We start from the raw sequence: 21,208 nt of genomic DNA on the forward strand, positions 1-21,208 counted from the left end.
TTAACAAAGTCTAAACTACTCCTATCTACTGACTTTCTTACTCACCCAGGCTTGGAAACAGCCTTAAGTTGCTATATATTACATTAAACCTGGACTGAAATCTAAATTTTTATTTTAGATTATACATGTACAATATTTTATTTAAAAAAATAAGGCTGCAGTCTCCACAAATAAATCAGCCTTGGCTTTTGTAAATAAAGTCCTCGACTCCTCAGTATACTAGGGTGGTTTAACAATCAATACACTCTTCACTGTAGTAAATATCTAGGTCAAGTTTACAAATGTTTATAATGTCACACTCGCTTATCGATTGATACCGGTAGTAGTTAATAAGGTCACTGGTTATGCTGAGGTGTGGTTCTTTATCCTGCTAAGCTGCCACCAAATTTTGTAGTGCCCCCGAGGTGCTGTACTTGGGTGTGGTAAAATGTAAATAAACAGACCAAGGGCAAAGGGCCTACAGTCAGGGAACTAAGTCCTCCAATTCCAATACTATATGGGTTTACTTGTTTTATTTATTTGAGGTAATCAATAAGTTGAAAAAACTAGGGTCTGGTCGCCACTCTTTAGACTGGTAGCGCCTAAGGCAAGGCTGGTAGCGCCCAAATATAAAGGCTAGTAGCGCCCGAGTTCAAAATTATTTCAAAGTTAAATAAACTGTTAAATAAACTACTGACAATGTTCCTTTCGGCTTCAAACAACTTTTTATTTTCTCAGGAGCCTTAACAATAATTATTTATTAAGACTAAAATAAAAATCGGTTATGAAGTATCGGCAAAAGTTAACAAATATAACTGTATAATTTACTAGTAATAAGTACCTTGATGTTTCAAAGTTTGAACAATTTTGGTACAAGTTTTGAAGTAAAAAAAAATAAAAGATCTGAGTGCGACCGAAATTACAGCCTGTATGTACGAGAGACGGAGACAAAGTGATGATTCTTGCGTTCCAATAATTAACTTTTTGGTATGCATGGTATGCAAATGAGGATGTAGTACCAAATCTGAATAAAGCCAAGGTCGAAAATACCCGGAAAGATCCGTAACCGAGTTGAGGCTACGAACTTACTTCTCCCGACCATGACGTCATTCGGAATACGAACATTTCCATATATGCAAATAGGGCGGAGCTTAACCTCTAAACAAAACAAAACAGCTAAAGTCGGACAAATTATAAAAATGAAACAACCTAGAACGCTGCTAATCATCACTACATGCCAAGTATTAAATATCAAATACTTGACAATAAAAAAACTAATAATTTCTGCAGAAAATGAAGCGATCTCGGTCCGTCTAAACAGAGATTTAGTTACCCGGTGCATACGTACAAAAATCCAAGATGGTTGACAACTGTCAAAATTTCAACTGACAAACTTTTATGAAGCTTTACAAAGTCAACAATGGATATTACATGAAAACATCGATTTAATTTAATACAGCAGGTAATTGTTGATTGAACTGTTGAATAATTCAGACAGACATTGCGTAGTTTTGTAAAGAATCCCTGCGAAAGCTACAGTTTAAAGTTTCACTAACTGAAACAAACACGTGACTTAATATTTTGGAATGTAGTTAAGTAAACAACAATTTAATAATGCATCTGGTTATCTGTCGGTGCATAGAAAGGTTACAGAACAATGAACTGTGATTAAAGTGTAGTTGACAGATAGCCTAACAATTTTGAAATAATAAAATAATAACTACTGATAGGCCGTAAAAGCAGTGCAAGACCATTGCATGAAACGAGGTCGTGAGGCATCATGCCTCACAATATACACGTTAAAGTTTCATAAATCTTGTCTTATTCAGACATTTACAGATTGGGTCATCCTTAAGCAATTAAAAATTCGGCCATGTTTCCTTGAAATACTCCAAACCATGTCATAGATGTGCCTTTGGAAGGACAAACAACGCAAACAGTTCATATTCATTAACCGCTGCTTAAAATTTCCATTCTGACTGAGCAACCTTTATATTTCATTCTAGTATTCAAATCGTGGTTATTTTGACATTATTCTTATCGAAGCGTTTATGTTTAAATTATTTTGCTTTGTAATGGTTTGTATTGCTTTCAATGTGTGTTTATAATATTTTAGTTTGTCAATGAGATTGTGCATAATTTCACAATGTAGATTCCCATGTCTATATGTGCTATAGGGAGGGGGTACATTCTGCTGCTATTGGGTCGTTATGTGACTTTTATCTTTAATAGAGGTTTTTTATAGTATCATATTTCTTTAACATCGCATTTGATCAACAGACAATATGGGCAAAAAAAAATTTGTGCGACAAACTAGCTATCTAACAAATATTTACCTGTGCTTATTTTACTTCCTGGTTCAACCCATTAAATGCTGAGTGCCAAGCAAGGGAGCTTCCAATACCATTTTTCACCACGTCTTTGGTATGACGTGGCCGGGGATGGACCCCGTCTCCTCTCTCTCTCTCCCGCCCCCCTCCCCCTCCACCCGATCTACCGTACTCAACGCGGACAATCTACCACTGAGCTACTATGGCCGCTTTATCTAAATTGTTAACAGCATGCCTGAGTGTTTTAAAAACAAAAGTGAAAAGACATGGTGATAAAGCTAATGAAAACTTGACACACCTGTTTTGGTCTGCCGAGAACTCTGGCGAAATCCTAGAAAATCAAATATTAATAATTACAAAGTCTTGTCAGTTAGTACATACGAACAAAACAGCAACTCGATTGAGCGTATGTACATTTCTTGAATTACTGCAATGCCAGAATACAGTTATACACTGTGAGAAAACGTCAACGAAGAATTACTGGTTCTCCGCGTTACATTGTATAGCGGAGAACCTTTGTCTATCTGTAACGGATTACATAAACCGGTTTTTACGGTTTGATACGCATTCAAGCATACATGTGCATTCATGTATGGGTATTAGACATTTACGGATTAAGTCTACGTGGACTGTGAACACCTAAGACGGTCGATTTTTCAAGGGGACCGTCTCAACATGATAATTTTAATTTATGTTTGGTAGGAAAACATTCCTATAATGATGGTGAGGTCTGGCTTAATATGTCACTGCACAGGATAATATTTGGATTTGTCTGTCCGTCCGTCTGTTCGCCAAAGAAAATATTTGTTATACATATCGCAAAATGTGTTTGATCTAGCGTCATAACACTTTCTTGAAATGTTCTTCAATATTATAAGTTGCGCATCTGCGACAAAGTTGAAAAGATGAGCTAGTCTGATCGCAATGTATCCGTATTCCATCGTCGTCGTCGTCCAACATGAAAAAAAATCTAAACTGTGTAAGTTGGGATCAAAATGTAGGTCAGCAGGTAAAACATTGTGAAAACTGTAGGAAACGTAATACCTTGCATCTCCATTCCTTTGTTGTTATTATACGCCAGAAGGGACGTATTTTGGGATACCACAGGTGTTCATCTGGCTGTCTGTTTGTTTGTCTGTCCGTCTGTCCGTTAACAATTTCGTGTCGACTCCGCTCCTTGAAGGATTTTAAACAAACTTGAAACATATGTTATCCACATCAAGAGGACGTGCAGAGCGCCTGTATCAGGTGGCTTGCTTTATGGTCAAGGTCACACTTCGAGGTCAAGGTCATATGACTTTGTTTCGTGTCCGCTCTGTGACTCTTGATCTGTATGAGGGATTTTAAAGAAACATTACACAAATGACCACCACATCGAGTCGACGTGCAGAGTGCATGTTTTGGATGGCTAGATACAAGGTCAAGGTCACACTAAGGGTCAAAGGTCATATAAGTTTCAAGTCAATAGCTTCGATAGTAACAAAGATATTTGACTTGATCAAAAAAAATTGACAGAAAATTCTTAATTAAAAAGGGGCATAATTCTGTAAAAATTCAAATCAGAGTTATAGGGATTGATTTTCCTTGTGTAGACTTCGATAGTAAATAAGTATTTAAGTTTCAAGTTAATAGCTTTGATAGTAACAGAGATATTTGACTTTATCAAAAAAAATAACCAAAAATTCTAAGTTTAAAAGGGGCATAATTCTATCAAAATTCAAATCAGAGTAACGCAGAATGTTTGTCCTGGTGAAGACTTCGATAGCAAATAATTATTTTAAGTTTCAAGTCAGTAGCTTTGATAGTAACAAAGATATTTGACTTAAAAGTTTATAATAAAATTTAACAGAAAATTCTTCATTAAAAGGGGAATAATTTTGTAAAAATTCAAATCAGAGTTATGGGGAGTGTTCTTCCTTGTGTAGACTTTGATAGTAAATAACTGTTTTAAGTTTCAAGTCAATAGCTTTGATAGTAACAGAGATATTTGACTTTATCACAAACTTTAACCAAAAATTATAAGTTAAAAGGGGCATAATTCTATCAAAATTCAATCAGAGTTATGGGGTTATTTCTCCTGGTGAAGACTTCGATAGTAAATAACTATTATAATTTTCAAGTCAATAGCTTTGATAGTAACAGAGATACTTGACTTTATCAAAAACTATAACCAAAAATGCTAAATTAAAAAGGGGCAGAATTCTGTAAAAATTTCTTCCTTGTGTAGACCTTGATAGTAAATAAGTATTTTAAGTTTCAAGTCAATAGCTTTGACAATAACAGATATATTTAACTTTATCAAACATTTTAAACCAAGGAGACGCCGACGCCGACGCCGGAGCGAGTGTAATAGCTCTACTTTTTATATCTCCTACCGCATAGTGATGATATAATAACCCTATTGCCGTTATAAACTCTTTTTCATATCGCGCATAATATAATTAAACTATGTTGAGACGGTCCCCTTGAAAAATCTATCGCCTTAGGTGTCCACAGTCCACGTAGACTTAATCCGTAAATGTCTATTTATACGAGAGGCGTTGTATAGAAATCAGTTCTAGCGAGTTTCTCTTACGAGAACATCTGCATTCAAATTCAATTTATGATATTTATCATGTTTTTTGAAAGTATAATCATACACACTGAGAGTATTGAAATATATCTGTTTTTTAAGAAAATGTCGGGCAATGAAATAGATTCAGAGTGTATTAGAATATATCATTTTTTTGTTAAAATGTAAGACAATACTTAAAGTATCAGGTAAACGAAGTAGCATATTGAAATATGTCATAATGTAAGAAATATGAGATATACATAGCATAATGTGATAATATTATGTTAACAAAAGTTCGGAACGAAAATTTGTTTTATGAAAATTTTTTTGATAACAAATATATATGTTTTATGATAACAAATATGTATGTAAGCATGACTAAGCACGGTCCGTTGTTTGATATTGCGAGGAATAGTCTGAGGAGATTCACTTAAAAATCCTACAGGATGCAAATTACACATTACATATCAAGACAACAGCTGCTGGAACATTATATCATTTTATACAATAACAGAAACAGTTTACAACATTATATGTAGTATATAAGTCAATTGCTGCATTAACGGGGACACTAGTTCTTTCCGTAGGCCGGTATCACTAATTGTCTTAATTACTTTATACGTTAACGGGAAAGCACATTGCGCGCGAGCTTTCTCATAGACACATCTACCTGTGATGGAAGATTTTGTAAATGATAACGGCAGGTCAGTTGGGTCGTGTTTTCTGAATGGAGCAGGACGTGTGGCTTGTTCTCATGAACTGCATGATATTCACCAATCTTTATCAATACCAGTTCTAAAAGTCAAAGTCAGATGTGTGACTTTTGGGACCAGAAACTCAGGGTTTCATTGCTCTCTTGTTCTTTTTATCTTTTCTTAACTGCAAATTGTAGCTTGTTTTCTAAATCGTTGCTTAATATATACAGCTAATTCTGTAGAAAAAGCACAATCCGTTGTCGCTAGATTTTTCGAAAACCTTGAAATATTATATTTGGTACGAAATGTTTCATTCTTCATTTCAATGTCGGGTTTTCGTTCCATCATCTGTGGAATTACCAGAGATGACAACAATTAGAAAAGTTTCTAAATGATAGCATAAAGATCTTTATGTAAAAATATTTGAAAGAATTTTTCGTATACTTTAGATAAAAGTTGGTGGTTGTGTTGTTTCCTCCATCTGTTTATTTAAAAAAAAATGTTCTCGCTTATTTTCTGTCAACTTGAATTCAAACACCTTTTTAACCCATACCCGAAGAAGGATAAGGTCAGAAAAAACTTGCATTTATTGCATTTTTACAACTTGAAAAGTGATTTGTTATATAAATGATTATTTTAGTAATCGATTACTTCATGATTACTGCCATTGTTTAGCATTCGATTAATTACGATTATTTTCAGTAAACGTTTAGGGTTACCAGACTAACCCTAGAACTGAGCCCTGGACTTTAATATTTATTGTTTCGCATTCGCTGTTGGAAGAGACTTTTAGGAGTATATAAAAGGTTAAAGATCTATCCTGTACCAGACTGATGCAGACATAAGTTAATATCAAAACTTTATAGATATATAAAGTAATTAAAGTAATCATGATTACATTGGTAAAATGATTACCGTTATCAATTAAACCTATAATCACATTGTAATTCATGACCTATAAAGAAGCATTTTTTTTGTAATTGATTACATTTGGTTCTTATTTTCCCAGATCTAATTAAAGCCTTGAAATGTCTGATGGTTGTGGGATTTTTGGTAGATTTATTTTCTGTTTAAATGCCAGTCTATGAATATACATGAATGAAAAACAAATACAAATTTCATGTGCCTCATATCTAAGATGAACTCTGCCTGACGCAGCTTGTGATGGAATAACTTATCATTGATACATCTTATATAATCTAAATGGTCAGTAAGAGTGGATACAGGTTGAATAAGAACTGCTTGTTCATTGATAATTCATCCGCATTGTTCATGAATGGGACTATTTTGTGTAGCACATGAACATCCTTTGGATGTGATTCGGAATAAAATAAAGATGCTATGATTGTCAGAAATACACTTTAACTTTAACTTTAAAACCGCAACCAAAAATGATAAAATGTCATGGGCATACGCTTTACTCAGGATATGAATTCGCGCATTTCAACTTTAGAAGATATAATGGATGAGAATCGTTTGTATGGTATGATACAACCATGATATCCGCGTACAGTCCTCTACGTATATTAAGGTTTGATACAACCGTGATATCCGCGTACAGTCCTCTACGAATATTAAGGTTTGATACAACCATGGTATCCGCCTTCAGTCCTCAACGAATATTAAGGTTTGATACAACCGTGATATCCGCGTACAGTCCTCTACGAATATTAAGGTTTGATACAACCGTGATATCCGCGTACAGTCCTCTACGAATATTAAGGTTTGATACAACCGTGATATCCGCGAACAGTCCTCTACGAATATTAAGGTTATATATAACCGTGATATCCGCGTACAGTCCTCTACGAATATTAAGGTTTGCTACAACCGTGATAACCGCGTACAGTCCTCTACGAATATTAAGGCTTGATACAACCATGGTTTCCGCCTTCAGTCCTCTACAAAATATTAAGGTTTGATACAACCGTGATATTCGCGTACAGTCCTCTACGAATATTAAGGTTTCATACAACCGTGATATCCGCGTACAGTCCTCTACGAATATTAAGGTTTGATGCAACCGTGATATCCGCGTACAGTCCTCTACGGATATTAAGGTTTGATACAACCGTGATATCCGCGTACAGTCCTCTACGGATATTAAAGGATATCGATACAAAAGGCCGTGATATCCGCGTACAGTCCTCTTCGAATACTAAGGTTTGATACAACCGTGATATCCGCGTACAGTCCTCTACGAATATCAAGGTTTGATACAACCGTGATATCCGCGTACAGTCCTCTACGAATATCAAGGTTTGATACAACCGTGATATCCGCGTACAGTCCTCTACGAATATCAAGGTTTGATACAACCGTGATATCCGCGTACAGTCCTCTACGAATATTAAGGTTTGATACAACCGTGATATCCGCGTACAGTCCTCTACGAATATCAAGGTTTGATACAACCGTGATATCCGCGTACAGTCCTCTACGAATATTAAGGTTTGATACAACCGTGATATCCGCGTACAGTCCTCGACGAATATTAAGGCTTGATACAACCATGATATCCGCGTACAGTCCTCTACGGATACTAAGGTTTGATACAACCATGATATCCGCGTACAGTCCTCTACGAATATTAAGGTTGATACAACCTTGATATCCGCGTACAGTCCTCTACGGATATTAAGGTTTGATACAACCGTGATATCCGCGTACTCTACGGATATTAAGGTTTGATACAACCGTGATATCCGCGTACAGTCCTCTACGAATATTAAAGTTTGATACAACCGTGATATTCGCGTACAGTCCTCTGCGGATATTGAGGTTTGATACAACCTTGATATCCGCGTACAGTCCTCTACGGATATTAAGGTTTGATACAACCGTGATATCCGCGTACAGTCCTCTACGAATATTAAGGTTTGATACAATCATGTTATCCGCGTACAGTCCTCTACGGATACTAAGGCTTGATACAACCTTGATATCCGCGTTCAGTCCTCTACGAATATTAAGGTTTGATACAACCGTGATATCCGCGTACAGTCCTCTACGAATATTAAGGTTGATACAACCTTGATATCCGCGTACAGTCCTCTACGGATATTAAGGTTTGATACAACCGTGATATCCGCGTACTCTACGGATATTAAGGTTTGATACAACCGTGATATCCGCGTACAGTCATCTACGAATATTAAGGTTTGATACAACCGTGATATCCGCGTACAGTCCTCTACGGATATTAAGGTTTGATACAACCTTGATATCCCCGTACAGTCCTCTACGGATATTAAGGTTTGATACAACCTTGATATCCGCGTACAGTCCTCTACGGATATTAAGGTTTGATACAACCGTGATATCCGCGTACAGTCCTCTACGAATATTAAGGTTTGATACAACCGTGATATCCGCGTACAGTCCTCTACGAATATTAAGGTTTGATACAACCTTGATATCCGCGTACAGTCCTTTACGAATATTAAGGTTTGATACAGCCGTGATATCCGCGTACAGACCTTTATGAATATTAAGGATAGATACAACCATGATATCCGCCTTCAGTCCTCTACAAATATTAAGGTTTGGAAAAGCATGATATCCGCGTACAGTCCTCTACGAATATTAAGGATTTAACTGTTATGTTTTACTACGATTTAAAATCCTATACACTTGGAAAGTATAGAGGTAATGTTTTTTATTAGCTTGAGTAAAACTGAACTTTAATACCAACATTAAAAAAGACGCATTAAGATATCGTCATTTTGACTTGTTTGCATTTTTGTCAGCGAGTCACTTAAAACTTCTTAGACCATATCTTCCAAAACCATTGTTCGCACTTCCCAGCAATGCATTGGTATGGAGTGTAGTAAAACAATTTGTGCATATTGCCGCCCTGGTGGAGTTGTATGAATTTTCACGAAGTTACGTGTATTTCTTTGATGGTCTTTTGTTTATGATATTCTTTAAGAAGGTCTCCTAGCAGTTAAATTAAATTCATTAAGGGAGGCGGAATATGATCAACCATTTAAAGCTTGATGATAGCACTTGCTACTTTGCAAGGGCAGCTCAACTTAAACGACTTTTAGACCATTCACCAAGCCATTTCAATAACCATACCAAATAGCATTTTGTAAGCAGGAATTGTTTAATTTTCCCCCGCTTAAGATTTGTTTAAGTCGTATATTTCTAATGCTTACACTGAGCTTACTGTGTAGAAGAGCTGAATGTTAGACTATTCTATATTTTAGATAACTCTGTTGGTATTTGTGTATTTTTAAAGTCAGGAATATTTCCTTTGGAATATTAGGGAAGCTTGTTACTAAATTCAGCTGGTTCTTTTTTAAGTTCCAGCTCTTTTGGGTGACTTGTGAAAACAGCTCTGTTGTAAAAGTTGAGCTGCAGAAAGTTTAAGTTTTAGAATTAAAGTGTTTGATATATTATGATATGGATGCAATGGTCAGTATCTGTCCATGTCTTGGTTGCTATTGTTTTACAATGATTTCGCTTGTTATCATTGGCTTTGTTTGTTTTGTGTTTCAGCGACGGTTGTTCTGAAATAACTGCATGTCACTGGATGGTTTTGGTTTTTACAGCTAACAGACCACAGTATGGACGACGATGCAGAGTTGTATTTGCGTATGTGGGTGCTGTTCCATTAAACAGGGTATGTTATTGATGTTGACACACATGTATATTTTATGTTTATTACATATAGGTAAATGAATAGAATGGAACCATTTTGTATTATGACAGTTTTACAAGTAAGCTGTCTGAACTGTATGTACCACTATACACGGCTACCTTTGTTATATGAATTATTAGTCATGACTTATATAGAATGTTTTAAGTATGGTATACATGTATGATTTAAATCCTTTATTTATAATGTACATGTATAAGATATGTATATGTTATAAGTTGATATTTATAATATATGGTTATATCATGACAGTTATGATACTTTATATACTTTCAGATCCGAGTTTGGAGTCTCTTCCGACTTGAGAGTACATAGTTACGATATGGAATTGTGATGATGTAATAACGATATATGTATAGACTGTGATATATGGAATTATTCTATATCTATTTTATTTATCCAATCGTGAACGTTTATTTGCAACACGTGACCGTACAATATATTACCGTATTGGGTGTCACCCCGGTATAGAAGTACTTCCGGGTCGTTGTATCCTAGAAAGTAGTTCTTTGAAATTTGAAGTTCCCAATATAACGCTATCCCTACTTTGACATGTTATATTCCAAATGTATTTATTGATACTGTGTATCTTTTTTGTCATTTCTGATGTCTTTAACAGTTGTTTTATGTGTGTTTTTTGGGAATACATTTCTGTGCGGAAGGATTAAAAAACTACACCAGACTGGTGGCCATGACAGATGTCAGTGGGAAATTTAAACATGGACTAGATACTTTGATGTGTAGCAAAAAAGTTCATCGTTGATGGTGGTGTTTTTCTGTGATATATTGACTGGGATAGTATTACTCTTCAGAAATACAGAGCTGTCAATGCTGCAGTTTTTTTTGTGAAATTCACAATCCATGTCCAAAAATGCTTGTTTTACTATACAGCAAAGACGGAGAAATTGTACCGGGCCGACACCATTGGACGCACGCGCGTACAAAAATTCTGTATATTCGGAAAGTTCAACAGTCCAATGTTAAACATACGATAAAGCCCGAAACGCGTGAAAATGTTTCGAATGTAAATCGGATGGAGTAGAGGCCCGGATCCAGGGCCCGGCCTAGTGGGCCCGTGCTCCCCCCCCCCCCCCCCCCCCCCCCCCCCCCCCCCCAGTTGGCCGAGAAGTGACTTGTACTCATCAAAGTTGCCCCTCAAAATTTAGACCCAGAAATGCACCAGAGGCCACCATTTTATACCTGTAGTTCAAAATTTTCCAGGGGGAGATCTGACCCCCGAATCAAGACGGGAGTATCATACTCCTCCAATACCTTAAAATTTAGACCTAAAATGCACCAGAGGCCACCATTGTATGCATGTACTTCAAAAAATTACAGGGGGAGTCAATCTGATCCGCACCTGACCCCTGAATCCCTACCTAACATGGGCAAAGGCACCCCCTCGAAAACCTTGCGCCTCGGCGTTGATGTCTTCGTTCAAGACTGGTGCCCCCCAGTCAAAAATTTCTGGATCCGGCCCTGGAGTAGGCGCTCTATTTAAAGAATTTGATTATGTGTCTTGAACACAGGAAAGGCAGAAATACAATATTCAGTGAATTATTTTTATTTAAACTAAAATAAAATAGATGTAGAAAAAAAGGTTATTTACCATAGTACTATACAATACGCGATATGTTTGGACTGGGACCCAGCTGAGAAAACCATATTGCACTCGCCAGGCGGCTCGTCCAATATCGTTTTCTCAGCTGGGTACTCGTCCAAATATATCTCTGTTTTGTACAGAACATTGTTATATAACCTAATAGTATTGATTAATACGAAATACATGTATTAACTACACTATGTAGTCATCTTGTACTCTACCGTCAAAAATGCTACAGATTACAACTGTATGAGCTCCTAGTAGTGGCAGAGCGCCCGCTCTGAGTGTCGAAGGTCGTGTGTTCGCTCCCTGGCCACGAAATACCAAAGACGTGAAAAATGGTACAAGTAGCTTCTCTCGCTTGGCGCTCAGCATCAGCGAAGCAGCACTATTAAGTTGGACATAGCGCTCACTGCTACAAGTTGACACCGATCCAGAACACTTAGACATATACAGGATGAGCTATATATGTCATAAAAAAAAAAATTAGAAGCGTCTCAAATACTTATATTTCAACAAATATCTTATTCAAGTTACTCATCAACACCTCTTGAAATAGATTGTTACTGAGTATATTAGGAAAACATAATGATTAATTTATCAACTTTCAAAAATTCAAGTCAGAAACTAATGGTATAACTTCCGGACATTTTAGTTTCTTTCCCAACAAATCAATAAATGCCATTAGCAAATCTTTATTTCTGGAGCATTTTATTTTGCAGGGTTATATTTCCCTGCTTGTCTAAACCATTTCCGTTGAGAACAAAAAATCTCTTGAAAAAATTCTCACTGAATTCTAGCTGTTTTATCAATTCGGAAAAAGCAGATCTATGGATCTTGGTGAGGTCGTGAGTTTGAATCTATGGCGAGACATACTTTCTGCATCGTGTCTTAAATCGTTCGTCCTCCGCCTCATGTTGAGAAGTTGAAAAATACGGGTACAGCATACAGATACATTTATAGCGTTTACTACCCCCTACATGATACATACCGGAAATACTGATTAGCAAGAAAGATTAAACCCGGAAACAAATACCATTAGTATCAAAGAAACAATATCGAGATATAATGAGTGGCTGTTCAAATATGGTCTAATAATTTTTTTTTATTTTCAGGTAACCCGTACGACAATGTTTCATAAGCGCCAGAATCAGTCTGACTTACGTTTGCTCTATTCCGTGATTGAACCCAAAGAGAATACTGGTATATTTCATAACGATTGTCTTTCAGAAAACAGTCTAGTTGTCTGCTATGTTAACAATAACATGTCTGATTGGAACCTGTACTGAAGGGATATAAATAAAATGTCAAAAACAATCTTACAAAGTTTTCATTTCCGTGTGTCCTTTGCCTTGAACTTTACTTAAAAAAATATTTGATCGTACGAATTTAAAACTATTTAGAACAAAGATTTTCAACTAAAATACGGAATGTCCTTAAGATCCTTAAGTCATTATGTCTATTTTTTTGTTGTGTCAGTCGTATGGGTAAATGTACGAACCCGAAATAGCAGTTGCAGTTTACGCAGAAATCAGCTTTAAATATGTAAAAGATTGATACTATTTAATATTGTGAATATGGCCGTAATTAAATTTGAAAAACCCGAGTTTATTGCTGTAATGATGCTTCAAATATTGCAGGAATTTGATTGGGACTTTTGTTAGCTATCACATCAGCAATCTTGAAGTGCCGTGTGGTGGCTGTAAAAAGTCTCCCCGTACTTGGATTCAGTGTTCCTTTTGGATCATGGAGACCATTCCATTGCTTAAGCGTGAGAGGTGTTGCATATTTCATTACCTCTCGTGAACACAATCAACCCGAGTCTTCTATTATTCTGCTTGGTTGCATTCTTTTCTTCCAAAGGATCTTTTTACAGATTAGTTGAGACTATTGACATTAGATTAAAATTCAGATTTGTTTTGTTAGACTCATACTTCTATGAAAATGAAAGAAAATGCCTTCTTTTGCCAGCCTCACTGTTTAATGGCAGACTGACCAAACGGGGTCTTTATACTCACCAGTCTAACGAAGAATTGCAATAACATCATGAACTTTAACGAATCGTATTATAGGACCTCCAATTTGTCATTATCAATATTAAGTTTGTTTTTGCACATCAAGTAAAATGACCATTTCATTAAAGGAATAAATTGTGGTTACATAGAACCATTTTGATATAATAAAAGTGTGTGGAAATCAAACGTCTGCATCTGTACTTTAGATAGCTACGTAAACTCAATGTAGTATGTCGTTTGTTTAGCCAACTTCACACAGCTGTTATTTTACACTTAATTCATTTGATCCCTTGTTGCATATATTTAAAGCAATAGATTGCTGAAACGATAAACTTTGTTGTCAGCTACCTGCGGCTCTCGAGATGGCCAACGCTCTAAGTTCACAATGCATGTTTTCAACGGGCAGCTTCCGGTCAGATGCAAGTCGACATATGTAAAGTATTAATTGGAACTGGCATACATTATCTGTATAAAGATTCATGTAACTAAACGCATTAAAGTGAACGTATTTGGACTATTCGTAAGTCGGGGCTGCTTAAAGAATATTTAGCAGAAACGTGTGCATAAGATGCATTTAAAAGAGAAACAACAACAAGAATGGCAAACAGTCACAAAATAGGCCCGGCACCTGCAAGAGTTACAAAGACTATCTGGCTGGCTATCACACTTGGCAAAGATAATATGCCAATAGATTACTTGTCTGAAAGTGTAGGGCTAACAAAGAAGAAGAGGAATATGCCAATAGACATTCTGACAAAGTTTGTTGTACATCGGATAAAAACTGATTTTAAAAGTTATTAAGTGAACCATGTAAATTTTCGCAATTTTAAGTAATTCAATCGTCATAACTCAAAAGTGACAGTGAGTATTCGGCTGGCTATCGACCTTGTCTGAGACATTATGTCCATCAATATCGTGACCAAATTTAGAGAACATTGGATAAGAACTGCTTAAGTTAGGGAGCAGACACTGTCAGTTTGCACAATTTTAAGTAATTCAAGGACCATAACATCAGAAAGACTTGGAGGATTCAGCTGGTTATCAAACTTTGCCGAGAAATTATACTCATACACATTGTGACCGAGTTTGGTGAACTTTGGATAAGAGGTGCTCAAGTTAGAGAGAGGACACTGTCAATGTTCGCAATTTTGAGTCATTCAATGGCTGAAAATGGAGAGCCACTAGGACAATCCAGCTGATTATCGAACTTGACCGAGACATTATCCTATAAACAGTGTGACCAAGTTAGTGGATATTGGATAAGAACTGCTCAAGTCCGAAAGCGGACAACTTTAGTGGACGTTGCCCGCCGCCGCAGGTGTTCCAATAAAATAAATACGTCCGTTTCATGGGCGTATAAAAGTAGATAGCAAAAGACATATCACACATGATTTTCAATAAATAATAAAATTGATTTCTCTGTCTCAGTTTAAGATCTCATTGATTCCATATTTTAAAAACACGTGTAGATGTCTTTACAAATAGCTTTTAGTTGATGTGTACTAGTATTTCATTGCCAATATAGCAAAGTCATAATAGCAAATGGCAAAAAGCGCAAAACGCAAAAAGCAAATAATGAAACGCAAATAGCAAAAAGCGTGTCGCCACGGATTTCCATAATAAACTGGTATAGACACTAATTTTCGCGCTATTGTCGTTATACGTCTTGTTCGGCATACGCTATGGGATATATTAAGATATCACGGAATTTCTGGAGTCAGTTTTTGAAAATTATTTTTGTTCATTTGTCTATCCCGCTTCTTTTTACAGGTTCAATAATTTATGAAGTAACTTAGTTTGAAGATTATTTTTGTCTTTACCATTTCCGTTTGGAACTATATATATATAAAAATTTTGTATCACAGTTTTCTTTGATCTCCACTTTTAGTATCAATTAGAATAACGCAAATGTACGGATCGATGGGTCCTAGATTTATCTCCGGGTGAGAATATGTTGTCCTTGGTCAATTTTTAATTTGTCCAGTACGCCTAATTCGTGTGATTACTAGCAGAAAACAGATTAGTGCTGGTGAAGTATTAATTCAGGATGTACGATCGAATTTTTTCTAACGTTAAGAATTTTTTTAAAACACAACAGCAGAATTAAGAAAGAAAGGGGCTCACTTATGCACGATCCTGTCATTGAAGTCACATATTAGGCAAAATTAGAAATAACTGTTGTATTTTTGCCGATTACATATACCGCAGACGAATGTACATTTTAATTTATCCTTATCAAATTTCGCGCATAAGCACTTGTGTTTCTGCAAAAGATGCAAATACATATTTAGTGTTGAGCGCTACACTTTCCTCTGTGGTTATGTCTGATGGAAGAGAGGAAGAATTCTATGATCGGGACTGAACTGTTTTGATTTCTGCCTTCTGACTTGTTTCGTCGGGCCTTTAATGGTGTTTCTTGTGATTTTTGCCTTCTGACTTGTTTTGTCTGACCTTTAATGGTGTTTCTTTTGATTTCTGCCTTCTGACGTGTTTCGTCGGACCTTTAAGGGTGTTTTTTTGTTTTGTTTTTTTTTTTGATGTTCTGTCTCCTGCAAAGGCATTTTCAGTTTCATAAGGTTTTCTTTCTTCATATAAATATACAAGACCATTTCTGTGTTTTACATGCATTATGTGTGTGGTGTGTTAGGGATTCACCTGGCGGGGAACTCTTTTAATTATACTGTCCCGTGAGTTTGGAACAATGGCGGGGGGGGGGGGGGGGGGGGTGTGCTGGGGTAAGGGTGAGGCTAAGTGCGCACCAGAAACTGGTTTTAGCACCCCGGTTGTGTTTTTGCCACTGATTGTTCCAAAGCGTACCCAACTGGGTTCCTTTAAGTGTTCGTTTTGTCCTCGTGTCGTTGCTTTGTATACGCGCGCGAGAGTGCGTGCGTGCTTGTGCGTGTATTTCTGTTGGTCGTGCTCATGTCCGCTTGCGATCTGGGGAGGCAGCGTTTTTGGAACATGTCATTCCGTGTTGGATATTCAACCTTGTTTTATATCTAATATAGATACAGTTCCTTTTTTATCTGAAATATTGTTAAATCAAAGGGAAAAAATCATATTGATTGATACATTTTATCTTCAACATCAGAGAAAAATAGTTTTAGGTATTTCTTAACGTTTACTTTAGTCTCCAATCTTGAACATTTTGTGTGAATGTCGTCAGATCGCGCGTGCTATCTCAGCAAAGGACCGCACTTGCTATTATAACACAAATGTTGTTAATACGAAAATAGACTATTTTTCTTTCTATCCAAATACAAAACATACTGTGTATGTAATTCAATGTTTAACATTCACGTGCCGCAGATATCAATTTTTGACTAAAACAATAGTTTTCGTTTAGATTTCGGACCGGGCTGTGGGGAACAAACTATAGGTTGACTTCAAATAAATGTTATGTATATTAAATAACTTCTTTCTTTGATAAAAAACCTTAAAGTTGTCAATATATCATACGGGGATATATTCATGTTTTTATATCTACTTCTTCTTTTGCGAAGAAAATTTTCTGTAGTTCAAAATGGTATTTGTTCACTTTTTGACATAACAGGGGTAACATTTTCAGTGGAAAGAGTGTTTAAAAGCCACGAACTTTCAAGAAATCAAATGATGGCAGACCTGTGCATAATAACATAGGAAATGTCATCGATTATTGACAATTACATTGCCTTTTCAAATGTAATCAATTAAAGTCTGTTCCACCTATTACGTTTACCTCGTTTCTGAATTATCAGTATCGATAAAATCGTCCAAAAAACATATTTATATACCATACATCAATATCTCTAGACCTTTTTTTCATTTTTTCAATAAAGTGTATTTTAAAGATATAATCTTGGATTTTTCTTTTTTCCCCATAGGCCGTAATGCTATATGACGTTACGTCGACTTTCCAATATGGCGGCGTCCGTAGCGCAACAAACTAGGGGTCAACTCAAAATTAAAACGCCCGAGTTAATATTTGAAAATACTGTGTTTGTTATCGTATTATGCTAATTCTTGGGGAATTCATGTCAGGCCACCTCAACATGAATAAATAAATAAATAAATAAGAAAATAGAAAGAAACAAACACAAAAATCAATGGCATTCTAAAAACAAATGTGCGTGCGAGCGTCTCGATATTTTAATAACACATGGGTATTCTTCTTATATTATGTTTTCTGTTGTTAGACCGGAAAATTATAATATAACTTGACTTCTGTGGATGTGACCTAGATAGATATTACCTCCCGGAAGTATTTTTATGGATTTAATTAATAAAAGTGGAAACTAAACTTCGCAGTCCGTCAGGATATTCCCTTTCAATCACGTCACGTTAATCTGAACGGACAGGACAAGGAAAAAAAATGTTTTAAACATAAAATGGTTAGATGTCTTCTACTCGAAATATTTGCGTTGAAATACGTTCATAGTTACAAAAACTATCTTGACCGTTTAGAAATACAAATATGGGTTTTCCTAAATAATTTTGTTAACATTTCTGTATTTTTTAGTTATATTTAGGACCCAGATCTAATTTATAAAGAAATATCAGTTTATGTAAATGTTCCACTGAAAGGCCAAATTTTTATATTGGACCAGTGACGGAAAACATACAGAAAAGTAATAACGTAAACAAATTTTTTATTTAAGACTCCATATTTATGTTGCATGTAAACTCCTTTAGTCACCACTGTGGATAAAAAATGTAGAACGGACAATGGCCTCTTTTTCAAAGGTAACAATTAACGTTTTACTGACAGGGTGTAAAATTCCACTCGCCCGCTCGCATTGGTGAGTTAAAGTCTGAGTAGGACGAGTGGACCTCGCTGTATACTCGACCGATCGGGCGAGTGGTCTTTTACGTCCTTACTTTACCAAAATTCAGAAATTACAACTCCAAAACCTCAACAAACTTTGAGATGGTTCAGTCGCTACCTGGATTGACTGGAATTTACCCGCGAATCGTAAAGATATCAAAACGTCATTCCGGTAATTTTCCATTCCACAAGCACGTGCGACCTGTCGTATTAAATATCTAATTTACATCGACACGTACACAAAAACCGTGCGTAGTGCATTCATTTTTTAACATTTTCGCTTCAAGTTTTCAACACCTCTTGAGAAATAATACCATTTGAATTCTATAATGATTTTAATAAGATATCGACAGAAATGTAGGCAAAATTCTATAAAAACGGTCGAATTTTCATATAATCATTTGTAAAAATTCAAACAGCGCGATCTTAGTTACTTATTTCTTTCGAAAAGTAAATAAATGATGAATACTCTGGGCATAAAATTCAGACTTTTGACCAGAAAGAACAAAAAACAGAATAAAAAAATCTTAAATAATGAAAAAGCGGCAGCAATTACAATACATAGAGTAAAACGATTTTTGGCAAACAGATTTCTGTTAGTGCGGCAGAATAGGTTACGTGACCTCGTGAACGTAAATAGAAATGCGATTTTAAAATAAAGCAATGTGATGTCATTGCGGTTTTTATTAAGTTTTAAATGAATCTTTGTACATGTATTTTTTTACCAACAATTTAAAAGTTTTTTTTTGTCAAACAATAATGTAAATTCCTTGAGGGCAAATAGGTCACAGAGGTAGGATATCCGCTATAGTAACTATCGTTTGAGACATTTACCTTTTATACGGGATATAGCACATTCGCTTTTGATAACAAATTAAAGAAGAAACTTTTTATTGATTTCTATTTCTCAGCAATTTTAAAGGTGGTTAATCAGATTTTGGTCAACTTTCAGATTTTTTAAAAACTTTACCAACTGATAATTTACACTTATTTGTGTTTATCAAGTTCTTAATACACATCAGATTTTCACTGGAAGAATTTTTAAACTATGATTTTCCTATCCTGGTTGCCCAACCAACATACATTGCCTAAGGAATGTTATGAATATAAGCACTACTGTATTAGAGTTGTAAAAGATTTGCATTGACAAGAACATATCTTGCCAAATTCATAAGAAATACAAGTTTATAAAATTATTATTACCTCCCTTTGTCTATCTTGGTTGCGCAACCCAGATAGATTTAAATAAATCAATTCCAAAGCTACACTTTGTTTCAAAACTTGCCTTTTGTTTCAGATAGTTGTAATATTCCAATATATATCAAATGCAAATGTAAAACTAGAAATTATATTGAAATTAAAAGAAATAATCCACGTTTTAAACGCTTTTGTATTAAAGGGAGATAATTACAAAATTTCTTAAGAAGTAATAAATCATACATTTCCAATAGGTATCTAACTTTATGTAATGGGTCTTTTCGTTCCTTAAATAAATCTCTAACAGAATATATAAATACTGAAAAATGTGAAAAATGTCAGAAAATGTTCCTCAAAATTAATGTGATTGACTACTTTTAAGAACCGATGCGGTACGATCAGACAGTGATGTGTCACATGGCGCGAAAAAACATGACGTAATGCCATGACAATCTCGAGCAAAAATACCGCTCTGATCTCCACTTCAGATGTCAAGATACTGACACACTTCTTTTAGCTCTTTGAGGGGGTGTAAATTGATCATGAAAACAAGGGCAATTACTTAGTTTATCAACTGAATAATTACCGATAATCTTTAACGTTTTTTTTTTCATCTCTTTCAACACGGGTGGATGGACGATGGTTATTGTGTCCAAATTTTTTAGACACTTTTCAAAATAAATATTTTTCGGGAAATAATACTATTGTACATAATACTCCTTTTATAAAAGTGACAGTATTAAAAGTGTCAATTATTAGGGCGAGTGGCTGTTCACTAAGGGCGAGTAGATATTACTGGCTATTAGTCCTGCAGGGCGAGTGATGTGAAAATTTTTTTTACACCCCTGAATTTAGTCTAAATTCTTATATAAATGCTCTCTCAAATGGGCTTTTTCTGTTAATTCTAGGAAAAAAAACTCTTGTTTTAATTAAAAGTGCGGGAAACGATGGGGGGGGGGGGGGGGGGGGGGGGGGGGTGGGGGCAAAATACATGCTGTACACCGGGTGCCTTCAGGTCCCGCTGCTCCTACGCCTATGTTACACTTTTGCTTATCATTTTGATCATTCTATCATATTTCTTCGATCGCGCGCCTCGTACACTGTGCCAAATGTTACCACGTGTGAGCACCGACCGAAAAGAAAAGAATTATCAATCTGTCTCCGTGGACCTTATTAACAAGACTTTGTGCCAGAGACAATAATTAATCTGTGCTCGTTAAATCCAGAAAAAAAATCTGAAGTTACGTAACACTTGCGACGATTGCGCTCTTACCTTTGTGGAATTTAAAAGCATACTCCAGACTGCAAATTCAACAGGAATATAGGATATATAAAAATAATGATTAGAAACAAAAAGAAAAATATCAA

The 21,208-nt window shown here is 35.7% G+C and overlaps 1 long non-coding RNA gene across 2 annotated transcripts; it reads left to right on the top strand.

Annotated features, from left to right (window-relative positions):
• The first annotated feature begins 1,326 nt into the window (after nucleotides 1-1,326).
• On the top strand, nucleotides 1,327-13,744 carry LOC128548917 (uncharacterized). 2 transcript variants are annotated; one of them, XR_008367350.1, is made up of 4 exons: nucleotides 1,327-1,441; nucleotides 10,062-10,185; nucleotides 10,498-10,559; nucleotides 12,940-13,744. It is a non-coding gene; the product is annotated as an uncharacterized LOC128548917 (long non-coding RNA). The 2 variants fall into 2 exon arrangements; XR_008367349.1 differs by lacking the exon at nucleotides 12,940-13,744 and having other exon boundaries at nucleotides 10,498-11,314.
• The last annotated feature ends 7,464 nt before the right edge of the window (nucleotides 13,745-21,208 follow it).

This window comes from Mercenaria mercenaria, chromosome 15, assembly GCF_021730395.1.
Source record: "Mercenaria mercenaria strain notata chromosome 15, MADL_Memer_1, whole genome shotgun sequence".
Lineage (NCBI taxonomy): Eukaryota > Metazoa > Mollusca > Bivalvia > Venerida > Veneridae > Mercenaria > Mercenaria mercenaria.